Source organism: Rhinatrema bivittatum, chromosome 6, assembly GCF_901001135.1.
Source record: "Rhinatrema bivittatum chromosome 6, aRhiBiv1.1, whole genome shotgun sequence".
Lineage (NCBI taxonomy): Eukaryota > Metazoa > Chordata > Amphibia > Gymnophiona > Rhinatrematidae > Rhinatrema > Rhinatrema bivittatum.
The window spans coordinates 234,967,098-234,986,257 of NC_042620.1; the positions used below are offsets into that span (position 1 = coordinate 234,967,098).

Here is a 19,160-nt window from a genome sequence, read left to right on the forward strand (position 1 = left end):
ACTCCGCCCAATTCCTGACGTTAGACGCCGTGGCCTTGATAAGCCATCCAGCCTTTGCCTTGCAATGGGTTAGCATTCTGGTTTCCTGTTGCGTTGCGCCCCGGAGTGACCTGCTTGGCTATGTTGCTCCTTTCCTGCTACAGTACCTGCTACAGTTCCTGCCTGGTTCCAGTACCCGAGTCCTGCTACAGTTCCTGCCTGGTTCCAGTACCCGAGTCCTGCTACAGTTCCTGCCTGGTTCCAGACCCCGTACCCAGTTACAGTAACTCTACTGTTCTAGTCTGGTTCCAGTTCCCAGTCCTGATCCACAGCCCGCCTAAGTCCCAGCGGTTGGGCTCCTACGGGCTCCTCCCGGGGGAGCACCAGCTTCCAGGGTGAAGAGCATCTACGTCCCGCCTGAATATCTGCCTCCGGGCCCGCTGTTCATCAGAGACATTGTCCATCTCTTCCTAGTCTCCAGCAGGTCGGCCCAAGGGTCCACTAAACTGAGACTCCCACAACATGAGTTATACACAAAAATGTAACTTATTATCATAGCAATTTCAAAAGCCATGTAAAGCATTTATGTACAATCATGGTAATGGCTAAAATGTTAACTCCTTGTCTGAGGCAGGTGTTAAAAATTAGGTGCTAAACACTGCATGGAGGATAGGATACCACAAGACTTATCCTAGTTTGCATATCGCATTCCTTTATTTGCACATCCACATTAAGGTGAGTCTGTACTTGTTAGCATCTTTTCAAACCAGTTTAACATGCACGCTAATAGGTGAATTTTAAAAGTCTTTCACACACCAAAGCCAGGAGATACACGCACAAGTTGGGCCGGCACGTGCCATGCGGATTTTAATAGGTGCCCATGTACACACACATATCTCCCGGAACACGCACAAGTGAGGGAGCTCAAAAAAGGGGAGGGTGTGTGCGGGACAAGGGCATTCTGGGACTTTAACATGAAATATGCAAGTAACTATTTACACGCACTGGCGCGCGCTGGGGTCCCCTGCTGTGTAACTTTACCACTGCATGTAAGTCATAAAACAAAAAAACTAGACTGGTCAGTGGGATTTTAAGAATTGGTGCTAACAGGGGGAAAGGGAGGCTAACAACCTAGGGGGGATTGGAAGTTCTATTCCTTAACTGGCTTAACTGGGAACAAACTGGGGGAATTAATAATGGCATTGGTGCATGTCCCTTATAAAATTCCCCCTTTTATGCGGTTGAGGTGCCATTTACGCGCATATGCGTGCATCCATATAAAATTATGTGCACGTGTACGGTGATCAGCCTATTTTATACCGTGCATGCATATACGCATGTGTGTTATATAAAATGGCTGCATCTTTTGGTGCGAGCCAGCCTGCACAGCTGCTGAAAAGTTACCATCTAAGCTGTCAATGCATAGCATGCTACTTTTAATGTGCACTCAATGGCCTCAGTGTGCATGCTAACTAATAAGTGAATTTTCATTGGAATTATGCACGTAAATGTAACTAATATCATAGCAATTTTCAAAGCCATTTAAGTGCCTAAAGTGCACTTACATGGGTAAATCCTATGGACAATTCAATAGAATGTATTGTAGCAATTTTCAAAAGTCCATTTACTTGGGTAAAAGGCATTTACATGTGTAAAATCCAGTTATTAGCATGTAAATGCTTCTGAAAACCAGGCCCTTAGTATATAGGCCTTTTTGTAAAAACAACACACAAAATTGAGAGAAACAGAATTTCTGTTCTTCCAGCACATGATATAACAAGAACGTGTTTCTAATGATGGCAAGAATGTTTATAGTTTATTATTTTTTATATACCGACATTTCGGGGTTCCATCATATCGGTTAACAATAAATAAACTTAAAAAATAATAAAATCACAATCAAAAAACACAGCTAAGCAATTAATACTAAAATTGGAACAACATCAGTTTCAACAATATGAATAAAATTTAAAATTCAATAAAATACATAGACTAAGATGAAATTACATTAATATACACTAGAATCATAGTAAAATGAACATTTACATTCTAGATAAAACAAAGCATTAAAGCTCTAGCTGCTATCCACGTAAGCACATTGGAAAAGCCAGGTTTTTAACTTTGCTTTAAATTTTTTAATATCGTCCTGGAGTCTCAATTCTACAGTAAGGAGTTCCACAATTTCGGGCCTGTGACTGATACTGCTCGTTCTTAATGATGACATTGCATTGTGAAAACTGAAGGTACAATGCTGGAAGTGAAAGAATTAGATCTGGTTTCTTATCAGAATGATAGTTTGCATCAAATGTTCAACGTAATCCTGTTATTCCTGTTATAATTTGTATAATTTGTTATATTTATTACAATGTTACAATTTATTATTTTTATTACAATGTTATAATGTAAAATAGGGCTGTTACTACCCTATTCTTTGAGTTATCTGGAAACCGATGTGATATCTCGATCGAACGTCGGTATATAAAATAAATAAATAAATAAATAAATCTTTCCCAGTACAGGTGAGAGCCAGGCTTGAGCAGTTTCTGTCATTGGCACAGTTATTACAAGCTACTATAGTTAAGAATGCATTGTGTTCTAGTATTGTCTTTTGCAGTACTCCAGTTAAACATGGTATATGATTACAAAGAGGTTTCATTAAAAAACAGAATTTGCATTACTGTAGTATCACATGGAATTAGGTGTCTAGAAAAAAGAAATACATCACATTACTTAACAGAAAGTCTTACAAAGAGGAAAGTGTCTGACACAGAGGGGGAAAAAAGGGGAAGGGAATGCTGGATGATTTGCTGCATAATGTGATTTTCATTCAACTATTTATTTGGGGGAGAGGAAGATATAGGGCTGGCACATCATATAGACTGGGCTCCAGTAGAGATACTGTGTCACATTTGGACAAGGGCTAATAATAGAGTTTTGAAGAAGAGATGGGACTGACAGGAACACTCTCTCTTTTTTTTTTTTTTTTAATACTTGCTGTGCTTTCACGGAAAGGGAGAGATACACTGCAGTTTACATGTCACTTCCCTTCAAATGAGTTTAATAGGTACTCCATTTGAGCTTCAACTATATTTAATGCTTTTGAAACCTAAATGCATTGCCAATTTATTTGTGGAAAACGTAAGCCAGGGCTGTACTCTATAGTTAAATAGTGGTAACACAAACTGGAACAATGTATTTCCCTCTGGCCCCATACATTTATTCACAATTTTTAACTAGGAAGAGTTATACAAAACCATCTTCTGGGCTGATATTCAATTCATGCCCTAGAACCGTATAGATGCTGCCCTTCTCTCTGATAGAGAGCAGCCAGACACCCACCTGGGGAAGAGAGCGTCTGTCAAAGCACCTGGCTGACTCAGAAACTGAGATCCACACCCAGCAGCATCTTTGATCTGTGAACAACATTCAGCAGGGCTACAGAGCAGCACTGGTTTGATTGTCTCTGATGTCGTTTCATTGTATCAGGCTTTCAGGCAGGTAAGATGTTAAAGTGACCTTATTGATGAAAAAAGTAACTGCAATGGAATGCAAAGCCCAGGATCATCGTTTTAAGGAATGAAAGCAACAGACAATGGAATGTCAGCTCCTGATTTTTGAAGTCCTAATACAGGTTTTATGAAGCAGTGACTGAATGCTTTTCTAAGAGACTTATATCAGAAAACTCTAATGACTGGATTGGATCCAATAAGAGTAGCCAGGACTTGATGTTGTACCCTTATGACCTGGCCTTAAATTGTCCAGTGTTTTGTTAGAACAAAGCACTATGTAGAATTAGGTCCATTAAAACTATGTTAAAAAAAAACCCCATTAAATTGTAATCTCTAATCTTTGTTCCTATGGGGCCTCATCTCTGTCCCCAACAATAAAGCTGCTGGCGGCTGTCCAGCAAGTGCCTTGTGATCACTTGAATCCTATTTTGCCTGTCAACCGAAAGGAGCAGAAAAGAGGCAAACAAGCCTGTGACTCTCCCCCCCCCCCCCAAAAAAAAAAAACGTTTAGAGGGGAAGTCGTGTAAGTGTTCACAGGCTGGCAAACTGCTCCTTGAAAAGGGCTGTAGAATAATTTCGCCAAAAAGCTGGAGAGGATCAATTAAGTTTCCACAACCGTGTGGTGGTCAAGGCTGTAAGTGACGTCTGGCAGGGAATGCGAGGAATGCGTAAAAGCAGAGCCACCTACTGCGAGAGGGAGAATGAAGCAACTGAGAGAGAGGAAGCAAGCAGAGAAACCTGTTTCGTTCCTGAAGGGCACAGCACACCTTACTCAGGAGTCTCCTCCTCGCCAAAACAGGGTGTGATTTGTGGACCGAGCTTCAGCCCAGGCAGGCTAGAGCAGTGGGGGGGAGAGCGCCAGAAGACACCTGCAAAGGGACTGCCAGGGCACTCGGCCTTAAGGGACAGCGCTGGGTTCAGAAAGCGGCTGCAGGTAAGGCTGGGAGGACTAAGGGGATTCCCACCAAATGGGACGTGGTTTCCTTTTTTTCCACCGAGTTCCTATCACCTACGTGAACCCTGCAAGGATTTAAGGCAAAGATTTGTTTTTATTCTTTGCTCCCTGCCTCTCTGTCCTAGCTGTTTATTTAGCCTGCTAGCTTCTGTAGGTTTTCATTGGCTGTCAAATTATTTTTGTCTACTGTCAAGTGTCAACAGCAGATCCTACGTTTAAGTTCACCCTTTATGCCTGTAACTCTTTCCATGTACACATTCAATGCTGGGGCAGGGAACTCACCTAGCTTCATATTCTCGCTCCCTTCTACTTCACCCCATCAAAAAGTTGGCATACTAGGTGGGGCTTATGTGTTAAGCATTCCCCCCCCCCCCCCCCCCCTAGCCACGAACTGGGAGACAACCTTTAGGACACCTGGCGGATTCGAAAACCAAAAAATGAACTATTATAAATGAAAAGAATGGTTGCGCTTAGCAATGAAGCGAGGCTGTTCAGCTGCTACTGCCGTACTTTGTTGGCATAAGTTATTCCTTTTCGTCACTGGTCCGTCCTGATCCAGCCTCACTGACCCCACACAAGCAGAGTCTAATCCCCATGCAGTCTGTGCCCTTGCCATCTCCTTGTCATCCTGTAAAATGAAAGAAACGCTGATTGAAGCTTTAACTTTTCTCCCAGCTAGAGCAGAGGGTTTGCAAGATGTTCCCTCTTCTCTGAATGATGCATAATGGGGTATTACTATGGTTTTACCATTGCCTTTACTTATGGCTGTGATAATGTGTTGAGCTGACATATCCCTGTACTGTGCAGATTCAAGTTTTACTAAGGATTTGTTGAACCATTCTTTGCTATTATTGTTGTTAGAAATGCTACGAATTTGTCTCACCATAGTTTGGAATTATTGTAATGTTCTTGTGGTGATGGAGTTGTCACACTATGGTCAGTAGGTAATGCTATGAATTTAACAAGCCATACTTTTGTTATGCCATGATATCCCTCTAGTAATGCTTTAAAATTACTATAGCACACTGCGTGTGCCACTTTTGCTTGTTTTTGTGGAAATGGGAAGAACTTAACTACAGTCTGGTGGTTTGAAGGAATAAGTTTGGAAATTTTGCAGAAAGCTTGGTGAGAGTTGACCTGCGAGCTTTTCTCATCAGGATGTTGCCACAGTGTGCTAGTGAAGGCTGCCCACCTGTTCCCAGTGACTCCTTCAGAGCAATTCTGCTGTTTTGTTTAGCAACTGCAATTTTCTCAACCTGCTAGTCTAGTCATGCCATTTTACACAAGATAACATCTTTTATTTGTATGAGATGGAGTTCTTCCCGTGCTGCAGATTTAACTTGTAAATACAACACTTTGCTTTGTCCTACCTATTCTTTGACTACGGAAAAATGTCCTCACGTCTAGGATGCAATAAAACTCTGCCCTAATGAATTCAGTTATAGTAATTTTCCTGATACAATAAACATTTTATGGCATTCCATTGTTTCTAATTCATTAACTTGTAATTTTTGGTGCAGTGTTTCAGGTTTTCTACTTCTCAGTGGACTGAGACTCTGCATTATGGTGATTTGGATATCTGAGAGGACCCAATAAGATAGAGAACTGCCACAGAGAGAAGATATTCTATCAACAGCAGAGAAAGTCATAGAGGTACAATAAATTATATCCTAAAGTTATTTATTCTTCTATAAGTAGGTGAACTCGTAATATAGTATCCAGATAATTTCCATTATATTAGCTTGCTTCAAGTTATGGTAAAAAAGAACTGCTTTCTTGCAGGTCAATACAGTAAAGTGCGGCCGCGGTTACCCTGCTCCTAACCCGCTTTCTACCCACTTTTTGGCCGCGTTAGCCCTTCCTGCGATACACAATCCCCTTTAACCTACTCTTACTGCGTCCTTAAATCCCCGGGTGACCCCTTCCGCCCGCGGCATGTAGATTACATGTAAACGATCGAATTAGCTATTCCCTCCCATACAGTAACGCGCGCCCCGACTATAGCTTTTTTACCCTGCCGTTTTCCACGCGTTTAACCTGCTAACTTACCGCCTACCCTTACCCCTGCGTTAGAGGCAGGGGTAAGGGTAGGCGGCAAACGTTCCCCCAGCCCCCGCTCACCTGCCCCGGCCGCGTCCATGGGTGCTGGTTTCTGGAGCAGCCCCAGTCCTCTCCCCTCCTCCCGAAGCAACAAAAGCGGGAAAAAAAAAAAAGCAAAAAAGCAAAAAAAAAAAAGTTGCAAGAGAGAGAGGGGAGAGAGGACGGGCAATCCTACGCTCGGGATTGCCAGTCCTCTCTCCCCTCCTCCCGAAGCAAGGCGCGAAAAGCAGCCTTGCTTTTCGGGAGGAGGGGAGAGAGGACTGGCAGTGAAAAGCAACGAAGCGACTTACTTTTTTTGCAGCCCCCCTCCGGAGATGGACATCGGCGACGAGGACCATGGCTCCCCTCCCCTGCCTCCAGCTGCCCGTGAAGATAGACGCATCGCACGGGCGAAAGCGGCCCCTGTGCGTGCAATTGGGCCACTCAAGGCGTGATGTCACGACGTTTGGTGTCACGGCATGTGACGTCAAGTCTTGAGCGGCCAATTGCATGCACAGGGGCCGCTTTCGCCCGTGCAATGCGTCTATCTTCGCGTGCAGCTGGAGGCAGGGGAGGGGAGCCGTGGTCCCTCATCGTCAATGTCCGTCTCTGGAGAGGGGCTGCAAAAAAAGTAAGTCGCTTCATTGCTTTTCTCTGCCAGTCCTCTCTCCCCTCTCTCTCTCTTGCTACTTTTTTTTTCGCTTTTTTTTTTTTTCCGTTTTTTCCACTTTCGTTGCTTGCTTCGGGAGGAGAGGAGAGAGGACTGGCAATCCTGAGCGTAGGAGAACCGTCCACTTCCTGGTACCTGTCATTTCAAATGTCATTTGAAATGACATTTGAAATGACAGATACCAGCGTGTCCGTGAAGCGTTAGGCCAGCGCACCCAGGATACTGTATAGCGCTCTATACAGTAAAATGGGTTACGCGGGCCTAACACTTCATGGACGCTTCTTAGACGCAGCTTGCATTTGCAAGCTATTTACATACAGTATCGAGCGGTAGGTGAGCTGGACTGTGCGTGCGGCAACCGCGGGTGCGCCCGGCACTAATGCAGCTCTCCCTACCACTCCTTACTGTATTGGTTTGCAAAGCATGTGAGTTCTACTTAGGGAAAATTGCTACTGCTTAATAAACATTTAAAAAAGTAAAAGCTATTGCTGCATTAAACAAATATATTGTATATATTGTAGAAAAAAGACCACCCGCATCAAAGGTCAATGAGATAGTATTAGCATGAAGCATTTTGATCTGAGTAACGTGGATACCTCTCTACAGGATATAATGTAAAGAAATCCTATTTCCATTAGCCGGCTTCCTTTAGCCTCCATTCCAAACCCTGACTGGGAATTTGCTGAACATTAGGCATTGCCCTGGTATCTGGTCATTACACAATAATGACCAGATACCAGTGGGGAAAATTAGATAAAGAGAAATGAATTTGATGCACTTTTTTTTATAGGACTTGTCTTTACTGACTTACTAGTGGTGGGTTTTGTTTTTTTTGTTTGTTTGTTTATGTGCTCATTTGTAATTCATAAAAATAAAACGTTTATTGTGTAACTAATGGGCACTATGGTCCCATTACCAGTAAGCCCTGGGTACTTCATAGGTTAGCTTGTGCATGCCAATTAGTGAATAAGGCGAGGAACCATTCATTTGCAGCTCCTCCCTTTGAGGGAGCTGGAATGGCCATCCCTTTTGAAAGGTTATACCGCATCTCTCTACGAAGGGCTCTGGGGCAGTGTAGCTTGTGTTTTGAAGTTATTGGAGGTGTTAGGCAATTTTTCCTTTATTGGATTTTTTGGCCTCCCCTTAGGACTCCAGCAAACCCTGCTGGGAGTCTGTGAATTGGGTCGAAGATCTGCCCTGCCTATCCACTCCCTGGAGGATAGGGTCAGCGTCTCGGGGAATAGTTTGGTCTTGATTTGGACTTTAATTTGTGGAAACCCTGTGCGTCACCTGGTTTCGGGGCATGGGGAACCTGGTGCTGCCCAGGTTAGGGAAGATCTGCCCCTCCACATCCTCAACGAAGACAGAGAAGGTGGTGACCCAACTCTGAGGTTTATCTCTTTTTTTTTTTTTATTGCAAAAAAAAAGATTTCTGTAAGAAGGTCTGGGAGGAAGTTTGGACTGCCCCTCTTCCTGCCCATCAGAAAGAGCCATTAGACTTGTTTGTTCCAGCCTGGATCCCTCACACGAGGGACTTGTTTAAACCAAGAGAACACTGAAACCCAGGTAACTGAGTCGGAAATCATGCAGAATGCTGGGGACCCCCAGCTGGAGCCTTCACTCTGGGGAGAGAGAGAGGTTTGGACTCTCTGTGCAGAGACTGTGGCTTTCCTTTTACCAGTTAGGGGAAAGGGGATCCTGCCCATCCAAAGGACTCTTTGCCCACTTGGGGACTCTATTTTCTTCCAAGCCCTGGAGGGTAGAAGTCTCCCTTGCCCTGGTTTAGAGATTCCTGTACAAACTGAGGAAAGAGACTGCAACAGACAGAGAAACCTGTGGTGCTGTGGACTGAGTTTAACTCTGCCATTCTCATCTGACCTTTCGCCACAGTGAAGACTTTTAATTTTTGGGCACTAACCGATTGAGTCCAGTGTGGTTATCGGCATGTTCTGCATCCACAGTGAAGCAAAGTGCCCCTCTCCCAGAGACAAGAATGAAGCTACAAAGGGGTCACCCCTAGCACTCTGGGCCAAGAAAGTAACTCTTCCCCCCCCCCCCCCCCCAACAAAAGATCCCGACCCTGGGGGAAAGAGAACAATGCTAAAGCTAGCCAGGAGGGATTCCAGCCCCGAAGAAACGGTTCAATCTTTTATGGCCCCACTGGAGTGTAGTAAGCTCCCCAGGGTGGGATTAGAATTGTATCTCACCTCACAACATATTTTCCCTCATATATGCTGCACTGTATGTATCTGCATGTTCACGGAGGGAATGTGTTTCACTGAATATGCCTTTAAGATTAGGTGACTCTAACACATGATGAGAACCCCCTCGGTATTATGGGATGAATGCAGCATGTCATTGTGCTTAGATCTGTAATTTAATTATGCAGAGAACCAGCTAACCGCTCAGTACAAATCAGCCCAACTCTAGGATTAAAATATTTATAGGCTGTACCAACCACCCAGTGTCCTAGAATTCAAATGCCCTGCATGTTTACCACACATACTGTAAGCCTCTTAATATTTTGCACAAGACATGCATGCTGCAGGTATAAAACATATTTTTATAAGGAATAATTAATTCATTCCATGTGTAGATTATATCAGCTCTGGTCATTGTTGGCATCTGTTTCTGAATTATGCTTTACTTTGTCTGTGGAAGGATACAGTTTTGTTAGCAGTGTTATGGCTTGTTTGTTGCTTACTTAAAATTGTCACTAAACTAAATGTTTGTGAAAGGTGCCAAATGGAGAGCGTTGAAAAGTGAAGACTTCCAGCTATTCACAGAGCAGATGCATGATTCTCACCAATGTGTTTTAGATGTGTAAGTAGTAAGGATTTCCTCTCTCTGATGAGACTGTCAATTAGGGTACAAAATAGATGATTAGTGACAGGTTTTGGAGGAGGATTTTTTTAACACATGTGGGTACCTTTCCATTGTGAACCAGCCAGTAGCAGCCGACTCATTACATAGAGGCAATCCAAGAGCTGTCAGACGATGAGTTATGCTTTGGCAGCAGGATTTGCAAGTAACCCTTCTCCCCCTCAGGCAGATAGAGGGGGAGATCCAGCCACAACATCTAGTGGTCTGGCACTGGTTCTGGAACCATGCTCTGTGACCCCCTTGCAAAGGACTGGATCCGTGGTGACTGGGCTGGGTGAGTGGTGGGTAGGATAAAAATAAATATATATATTTAAAAATAAATTCCAAGTAGCTGCAAAGTAAAGTTCCTGGTAAATCCAGTAAAGACCAGTCTTGATTGATCTGTAAGTCCAAGAAAACAGAAGACCAGTAACATGCCAAAAGAAAATGTGGCTTATGTACCTAACCGATGGGATTCTATATTAAGATACTATCATCACATTATAAATATGGTTATGAGGCCCTAAATTCACATAGCACATTCACATACCAGTTTGAGAACTTAAATTCACATACCACATTTTCATATTCACTGGGAAAGCTGTTATCATTTTTATCCTAATGTTTGAGGCCAGGTGGAGAGAAGCAGTCCAGACGAGGAATACTTGGTAGCTTCGAACATTTGTATGGTAATGAATTGCGGAATACAAATACAGATAAATAAATAAGTAGCTGCCTCTTTGTTTTATACTTTTTATTTATGATAAGGGAGTGGGCAGTGGAGTGCCTCAGGGATCTGTATTGGGACCCGTACGTTTCAATATATTTATAAAAGATCTGGAAAGAAATACAACAAGTGAGGTAATCAAATTTGCAGATGAATCAAAGTTGTTCAGAGTAGTTAAATCACAAGCAGATTGTGATAAATTGCAGGAAGACATTGTGAGACTAGAACACTGGGCATTCAAATGGCAGATGAAATTTAATGTGGATAAGTGTAAGGTGATGCATATAGGGAAAAATAACCCATGCTATAGTTACACAATGTTGGGTTCCAGATTAGGTGCTAAAACCCAAGAAAGAGATCTAGGCGTCATAGTGGATAACACATTGAAATTGTCAGTTCAGTGTGCTGCGGCAGTCAAAAAAGCAAACAGAATGTTGGGAATTATTAGAAAGGGAATGGTGAATAAAACGGAAAATATCATAATGCCATGGTGAGACTGCACCTTGAATACTGTGTACAATTCTGGGCGCCGCATCTCAAAAAAGATATAATTGCGATGGAGAAGGAACAGAGAAGGGCAACCAAAATGGTAAGGGGAATGGATCAGCTCCTCTATGAGGAAAGACTAAAGAGGTACCACCCATGAAAGAGATCTAGGCCTCATAGTGGATAACACATTGAAACATTCGGTTCAGTGTGCTGCGGCAGTCAAAAAAGCAAACAGAATGTTGGGAATTATTAGAAAGAGAATGGTGATTAAAACGGAAAATGTCATAATGCCTCTGTATTGCTCCATGGTGAAGACTGCACCTTGAATACTGTGTACAGTTCTGGTCGCTGCATCTCAAAAAAAATATAGTTGTGATGGAGAAGGTACAGAGAAGGGCGACCAAAATGATAAAGGGAATGGAACAGCTCCCCTATGAGGAAAGACTAAAGAGGTTAGGACTTTTCAGCTTGGAGAAGAGACGGCTGAGGGGGGATATGATAGAGGTGTTTAAAATCATGAGAGGTCTAGAATGGGTTATTGTGAATCAGTTATTTACTCTTTCGGATAATAGAAAGACTAGGGGGCACTCCATGAAATTAGCATGTGGCACATTTAAAACTAATCAGAGAAAGTTCTTTTTCAGTCAACGCACAATTAAACTCTGGAATTTGTTGCCAGAGGATGTGGTTAGTGCAGTTAGTGTAGCTGTGTTTAAAGTTCTTGGAGGACAAGTCCATTACCTGCTATTAATTAAGTTGACTTAGAAAATAGCCACTGCTATTACTAGCAACAGTAGCATAGAATAGACTTAGTTTTTGGGTACTTGCCAGGTTCTTATGGCCTGGATTGGCCACTTTTGGAAACAGGATGCTGGGCTTGATGGACCCTTGGTCTGACCCAGTATGGCATGTTCTTATGTTCTTATGGCAAGCAATGCTGAGCATTAGTCACCATAGGAACAACATCGCATCAAGAATAAGGAGAGGTCTAAACAGGGGAGAATAACTGAACAAATTGCTGTCATCAAGTCTTGTGGAGTACCGTCACCCAGAGACCTCATTATAGAACATCTAGACCAAATCTTGGCAAGGCAACTATTGTTACTGAAGTAGAACAGGAAGGAAAAAGAAACATTCATACTAGCCACACATCACCCAGGATAAAATGGTGCCCTTCCTTATCCTGAGCACTAGGGCTAATGATGGTGGTAGTGATAGTGCAAATCCTTCAGGTGAAGAGAACACTACTAGTGCAGTTCTAGGCCATGGTGAACCTGTTCATGGACCCACTGCAGCAGAAGACAGATCACAGAAGCTAATGAAAAAAATTAACTAAAGTTAGGTCGCTCAGTTTGAAAGCAGAAATTCAATCTAATTTTGATTTCAGGGAAATATTTCACAGCTGGTTTATATTTAAAAATATAAACATTGTGCACACATCAAGGAAACAAACAAGTTGCTTTGGTTGGGACATTTTGTTAGTTGGGGTGGATTAGAAATATTGGTACTGTTTGTCAGCACCGTACTGGGTTTGTTATCATCATAGGGATACCTGGGAACTCTCTGGATTTGACCAAGAGACTCGGGGTTTCTGGGAGAGCACCTGAATCGCTGGGTTCTAGAAATCCCTCTCGCTTCTCAGCTTAAGTCTCTTTCCTCTGTCTGTGTTAAGAAGATGGTAGGTAACAGCAGGAGGAAGCTCTGCTACCAATTTTCTGCCTCTGGCTGCTGATTGGTTCTAGCTATCACAACAATGAGCCAATCAGCAGCGAGAGGCAGGGATGAAGCACTTTCTTGTTGCCAATCCTGCATGGATCAGGATAAAGGAGACGGAGAGGAGATGGCATGTGTGATGTGATATGAGTGAATAAGAGAAATCTGGAGGGGAGAAAAATTGTGTGGGTTGGGGGCTAAAAAGAGGAGAGGTGTGGGTGTGGGTGTATGTGTGTGTGTGTGTGTGTGTGTATGTGATGTGGGGTGTGTGTATGTGTGTGTATGTGTATTGTGTGTGGGGACGACGACAGTGAGGAGAGCACAGGAGTAAGTGCATAAGTTTAGCTTCAGATATATGAATAAAGAGATGAGATGAACAGTCTTTTTCCTTTGGCAAAGCTAAAATGAAATTTCAAATAAAGAAACTGGTGTGGTATTTCCCTCTGGTGCAGTGCTTTATCCCCGACAAAGGCCCTTGTTTCACCAATAGCAGCTTCCTGCTATTGGTGAAACAAGGGCTTATAATAGTCAAGGCACCGCTGACAATTGTACTTTAAAAAAAGCATCTTTTTTTTTCTTTTTTACTTTTTTTCTGTCATGCTTCACAGTACAGACTCAGCGATTAATTCTTATTACATCTCAAACTCTACCTTCCTCTGTCTTGTTTAACCTTTCAAAGAACCAAAATGAGCTACATATGCACAGTATATGTAGCTAGGGCTGTGTACACGTGAATGAAGCTGTATGGTAAATAGGGCTGCATGTGTGTGCGTCTGTGTGTGAGGCTGCATCTGTTCTGTAATAATTAAACAATGTCTCACATCACAGTCTGAGCCTGATTTACTCACCTTTTCTTCCATAGATACAGAATGGGAGAAAAGCTTTAGTAAACAGGCCCCAAAGCTGGTGTTATCAGAGATGCTAATACAACAGCATTTTTCCACCTAATCCTGCAACTGCTACTTGCATTAAAATGGAAAAAAAAACTTTGTAATCGTATTGATGGTGTGTTCTCTAGGAATAAGGGTAATTGGGTGAAAAGAGTATATGAGCCATGACCCAGACTACAGATTTGAAAGAGAAGGGCATGCATCCTTTAGGCAGGCTATGACTCTGCATGAGCCGTAATAGGGTTGCCAACTCCCCTGGACTGTTCTGGAGTCTCTGGAAATTCAGGGTCAACCTGCAGGACAATCTGCCTGAACAAAACTCCTTGGTCATTCTTGAAGAATTATCTAATGGCAAATTAGATCCCTCTCGTTATCAGCTTCTATTTTTTTTTAAATCAGTATTTTAGTGATGCATTTAGACACTTACAGTATACAAAAGCATCTTGCATCATTCAACTTTTATGGTGAGAATACAAACAAATGTAACAAATCGTAGCCATTAAGAATTACCAAGGAGTTTTGTTCAGGCTGATTGTCCTGCAGGTTGACCCTGAATTTCCAGAGACTCCAGAGCAGTCCAGGAGAGCTGGCAACCCTCTTCCGGCTCATGCAGAGGCAGAGCCTGCCTAAAGGATGCATGCACTTCTCTTTCAAATCTATACTAGTTGCCTCTTCTCTGGGTCAAAAAATAAAACAAAACCCCAAACCTCCTCTATTTCTCCTCACCACTAGGCGTGTGTAGCAAAGAATATTTTGTTGCGTTTCACTTTTTTAATGTTGTTATGTTTTGCTTTTTTTTTCCCAAAGAGAGAAGTTTGTTTTGTTTGATGCTTATTTCTGTTCATTTAATTTATCAGAAATAAAATAAAATAAAAAAGAAAAGAGAAAAAATAACAGAAACAAAAGGAAACTAAGGGACCGGGCCCCTCCCTTCCTCCACCAAAACAAAACTCAGTCTAATACCATCCCCCCCCCCCCCCCCCCCCCCCCACTACCTCTTCCTCTATGTCCTCCACATTTCTCTCACCCCAACCAATGGGGTCTCCAACGTTGAAATACGGCAGGAGAGATTCCCGGTGGCTCCTGCCCCACTGGGTCCTGATTTGAAAGTGGCATCAGCTGGCCCTGAGATCAGAGGCATTTTGCCATCTGGCCTTACAATAAAATATGCTGTGCAGCCGTACAAGGAAATGATGACAGCTTCAGGACCCAGTGGGGCAAGAGCAACTGAGAATCACTTCTTCCCTCTTTGGGCATTGGAGCCGCGTGAAAGGGGATGGAAGGGTCCCAGGAGGGTGTTCAGTTTTTCAGTTTCAGGGATGCTGAGGTTTTTTGTGGTAGTGGAGGGGAGACCAGGCTGGGGGCAAATGCCTGCTATTTTTCAAATGGTATGAAAAAAACAAATTTCATTGAGGGCTTTGTTTCATTTCATTTTGAAATAACACAACAAAACAGGTTATTTTTTTTTGCATTTTTCATGTTGTTTCAAAATGAATGCGCATCCCTACTGTCCATGCCCCATCCCACAATCCCCAGCAGTCTGGCCCACTCCCGCGCTCTCCTCACTGCTCCGGTGAATAAATTCTGAATGCCACTGGCTAGGTTGCAGATGAAAATTAGTGAGCTGTAGCATATCTGGGTAAGGTGAGAGGGTTTTCACTGTCCCTAAAATAGCTTCTAAAGTTTCTTCCACAAAGTACGTATAATTATATTTTAGTACAGGAAAGTAAAAGCATCGTTTCTTTTGTGACGCTTCCCTGTAAGTGTACAGTGCTATTAGAAAGCGTTGCACACACTCCAGGAGTAAATATAACCTTTTTTTTTTTAATAGAATATATTATTCTCAGTTATAAGTCCATTACTAGTTCTAAATATTTATAAATCACTTGGGAATTCATATTGAACGTAACCTTGTTACATTTACTGATGAAAGAATAATGGGATACATAGGAAAGGTCATAGACTGATTTGGATAGGTTCGTGTCTAGGGCACCCAAATAGCACCCGAGCTAGCATATGGACCAATGTAAGGTTATGTGCCTTAGCAATGCTGCCAAACCTGCTATAGATATGCTGGAGTGCGAGGAATTTGGTAGTAGGGTAGTAATGTTACAAAAGAATGTTGCACTATCGATGACACAATCGATGACAGTGTTAAGCCACACCAAGTAAGGCATGAAAGGCACTTGGTGGCATAAACATTTGGAGGGGAAAGCACTTCTTTCCCATTCCACTGTAATATGAAGGCTTTATGTGCTCAAGAAATTGTCATTTTGACATTGATATTTCTATTTTCTCATACTTGTTTTAAGACATTATTGTTTTCCTAGTTTCAGTATCTATGCTGTGGCCCTTCCTATATGGACTAGATTTTTTTTTGGTAATAAACAGAGGATGACATGCATCAGTTGTGCTCTTATTCTACAACTGTGTCAGGTCCAAGCAAACCCAAGCATGAATATGGCTTACAGAGCTGGACCCCCAGTTGTTCAAATGATATTCATGCAAAAGATCTGAAAACAAGAAGTTCCACCCTGCACGCACAATCCCAGCAGATCCTAATAGGAAAGTCTATTTTATGTTGCTAAGTCCTTCCTAAAAGTAAAGGTGGAGACATCAAAATATATCTGCCTAATAACTGTTGATAACCTGTCCTTCAGGAACTTGTCCAAACCTTTTTTAAACTCTGCTGTACGATTGTCCTTGACTACGGTTCTCTGGCAGCAGATTCCATAGTTTCATTGTGCATTGTCTGAAAAAAATATTTTCCTAAATTTGTTTTAAATCTGCTACTAGTTAGTTGCATGAAGTCTCCCTTAGTCCTGATATTATTTGAAAGAGTAAATAACCATTCCCTAGTTACTTGTTCTACATTATACAGAATTTTATAAACTTCTTTCACATCCCCTCTGTCACCACTTTTCCAAGCTGAAGAGCAGTAAACCTATGTAGTCTTCCTTTATAAGGGAGCCATTCCATCCTCTTAATCTGCTTTGTTGCGCTTATATCTTTTTTGAGATGGGGCAACCAGAACTGCACACAATACTCAAAGTACAGCTGCACCATGGATCTATACAGAGGCTTTTACTATTTTCCCTGTTTTGTTTTCTGTTTCTTTTCAAATAGTCCCTCACATGTACAGGCTGATACAGTACAGTGCACTCCAGTGGAGCGCACTGTTAACCGGCATTTGGACGCGCGTTTTTGACGCGCTAGCTTTACTCCTTATTCAGTAAGAGGTAATAGCATGTCGAAAATTCATGTCCAACCCCCCCCCCCCCCCCCCCCGAGACTAATAGTGCCCGCAACATGCAAATGCATGTTGATGGCCCTATTAGTCATTCCCGCGTGATACAGTAATGGTGATATTAAGTCGGAGGTCCCAAAAATTAAAAAAAGTAAAAAATAAAAAATTTAAAATCAGCCCGCGGCTCGTGGGTTGAAAACCGGACGCTCACTTTTGCCAACGTCCGGTTTCCGAATCCGTGGTTGTCAGCGGGCTCGAGAACCGATGCCGGCAAAATTGAGCGTTGGCTGTCAAACCCGCTGACAGCCGTCACTCCTGTCCAAAAAGAGGCGCTAGAGATGCGCTAGTGTCCCTAGCGCCTCTTTTTACCGCCAGCCCTAATTTAAATATTTTGGTTTACTGAATCGCACACACAGGACACTGGCCTGTGCGCGCGCCGGGAGAGCAGCGCTCTCCCGTGAACTTTACTGTATCGGCCTGTTTATTTGCTTTTTTTCCTGCTACTGCACACTGAGTTGAAGATTTCATTGTATTATGAATCTAAGATCCACTGGATGAGGGATACCTCCTAATAGGGATGTGAATCGTGTCCTCGATCGTCTTAACGATCGATTTCGGCTGGGAGGGGGAGGGAATCGTATTGTTGCCGTTTGGGGGGGTAAAATATCGTGAAAAATCGTGAAAAATCGTGAAAAATCAAAAAAACGTAAAATCGCAAAACCGGCACATTAAAACCCCCTAAAACCCACCCCCGACCCTTTAAATTAAATCCCCCACCCAAATGACTTAAATAACCTGCGGGTCCAGCGGCGGTCCGGAACGGCAGCGGTCCGGAACGGGCTCCTGCTACTGAATCTTGTTGTCTTCAGCTGGCGCCATTTTCCAAAATGGCGCCGAAAAATGGCGGCGGCCATAGACGAACACGATTGGACGGCAGGAGGTCCTTCCGGACCCCCGCTGGACTTTTTGCAAGTCTTGTGGGGGTCAGGAGGCCCCCCCCCAAGCTGGCCAAAAGTTCCTGGAGGTCCAGCGGGGGTCAGGGAGCGGTTTCCCGCCGCGAATCGTTTTCGTACGGAAAATGGCGCCGGCAGGAGATCGACTGCAGGAGGTCATTCAGCGAGGGCTCCGGCGCCTCGCTGAACGACCTCCTGCAGTCGATCTCCTGCCGGCGCCATTTTCCGTACGAAAACGATTCGCGGCGGGAAATCGCTCCCTGACCCCCGCTGGACCTCCAGGAACTTTTGGCCAGCTTGGGGGGGGCCTCCTGACCCCCACAAGACTTGCCAAAAGTCCAGCGGGGGTCCGGAAGGACCTCCTGCCGTCCAATCGTGTTCGTCTATGGCCGCCGCCATTTTTCGGCGCCATTTTGGAAAATGGCGCCGGCTGAAGACAACAAGATTCAGTAGCAGGAGCCCGTTCCGGACCGCTGCCGTTCCGGACCGCCGCTGGACCCGCAGGTTATTTAAGTCATTGGGGGGGGGGGTTCGGGAGGGTGGGGGATTTAATTTAAAGGGTCGGGGGTGGGTTTTAGGGGGTTTTAGTGTGCCGGCTCACGATTCTAATGATTTATAACGATAAATCGTTAGAATCTCTATTGTATTGTGTTCCATAACGGTTTAAGACGATATTAAAATTATCGGACGATAATTTTAATCGTCCTAAAACGATTCACATCCCTACCTCCTAATACGAATCCCAGCATTGTTTAACTATAGTCAGGGCCCCTAGCTTCCTGTGGTAGCTCTGTGGCAATAGTTAGGAAATTCTGTGGCAAATCCATGGCACATTTGCACAAATTTGAATCATTTTGCATATTCAATAGTATTACTTTATATTTGCATACAAAACAATAAAGTAGTTTTCCAGACTTGCTTTGGGGGTATAACATTTATTTTCATCTCCTAAAAAGACATTTTATGGAATTAGGAGTTTTATGGATGAAAGATCTTGGGTCTGGATTTGGGGGAAGACAGAAAGGAGATCTCAAGGATGAGGGGAGGAGAGCAAGAGATGATTGGGATGGGGAGAAGAGAGGGATAG

The 19,160-nt window shown here is 43.3% G+C and overlaps 1 protein-coding gene across 13 annotated transcripts in view; it reads left to right on the plus strand.

Annotated features, from left to right (window-relative positions):
* Window positions 1–4,189: 4,189 nt before the first annotated feature.
* The window catches only part of ZNF185 (zinc finger protein 185 with LIM domain), a 220,858-nt gene continuing 205,887 nt past the window's right edge, over window positions 4,190–19,160 (plus strand). For 7 of the 13 annotated variants that reach the window (XM_029606612.1, XM_029606614.1, XM_029606618.1 and 4 more), the window contains exons 1-2: window positions 4,190–4,422; window positions 5,964–6,096. The gene's annotated coding sequence lies outside the window, so the exon portion shown is untranslated. The remainder of the gene's footprint in view (window positions 4,423–5,963; window positions 6,097–19,160) is intronic. The other 6 variants (XM_029606622.1, XM_029606626.1, XM_029606623.1 and 3 more) reach the window with 1 other exon arrangement.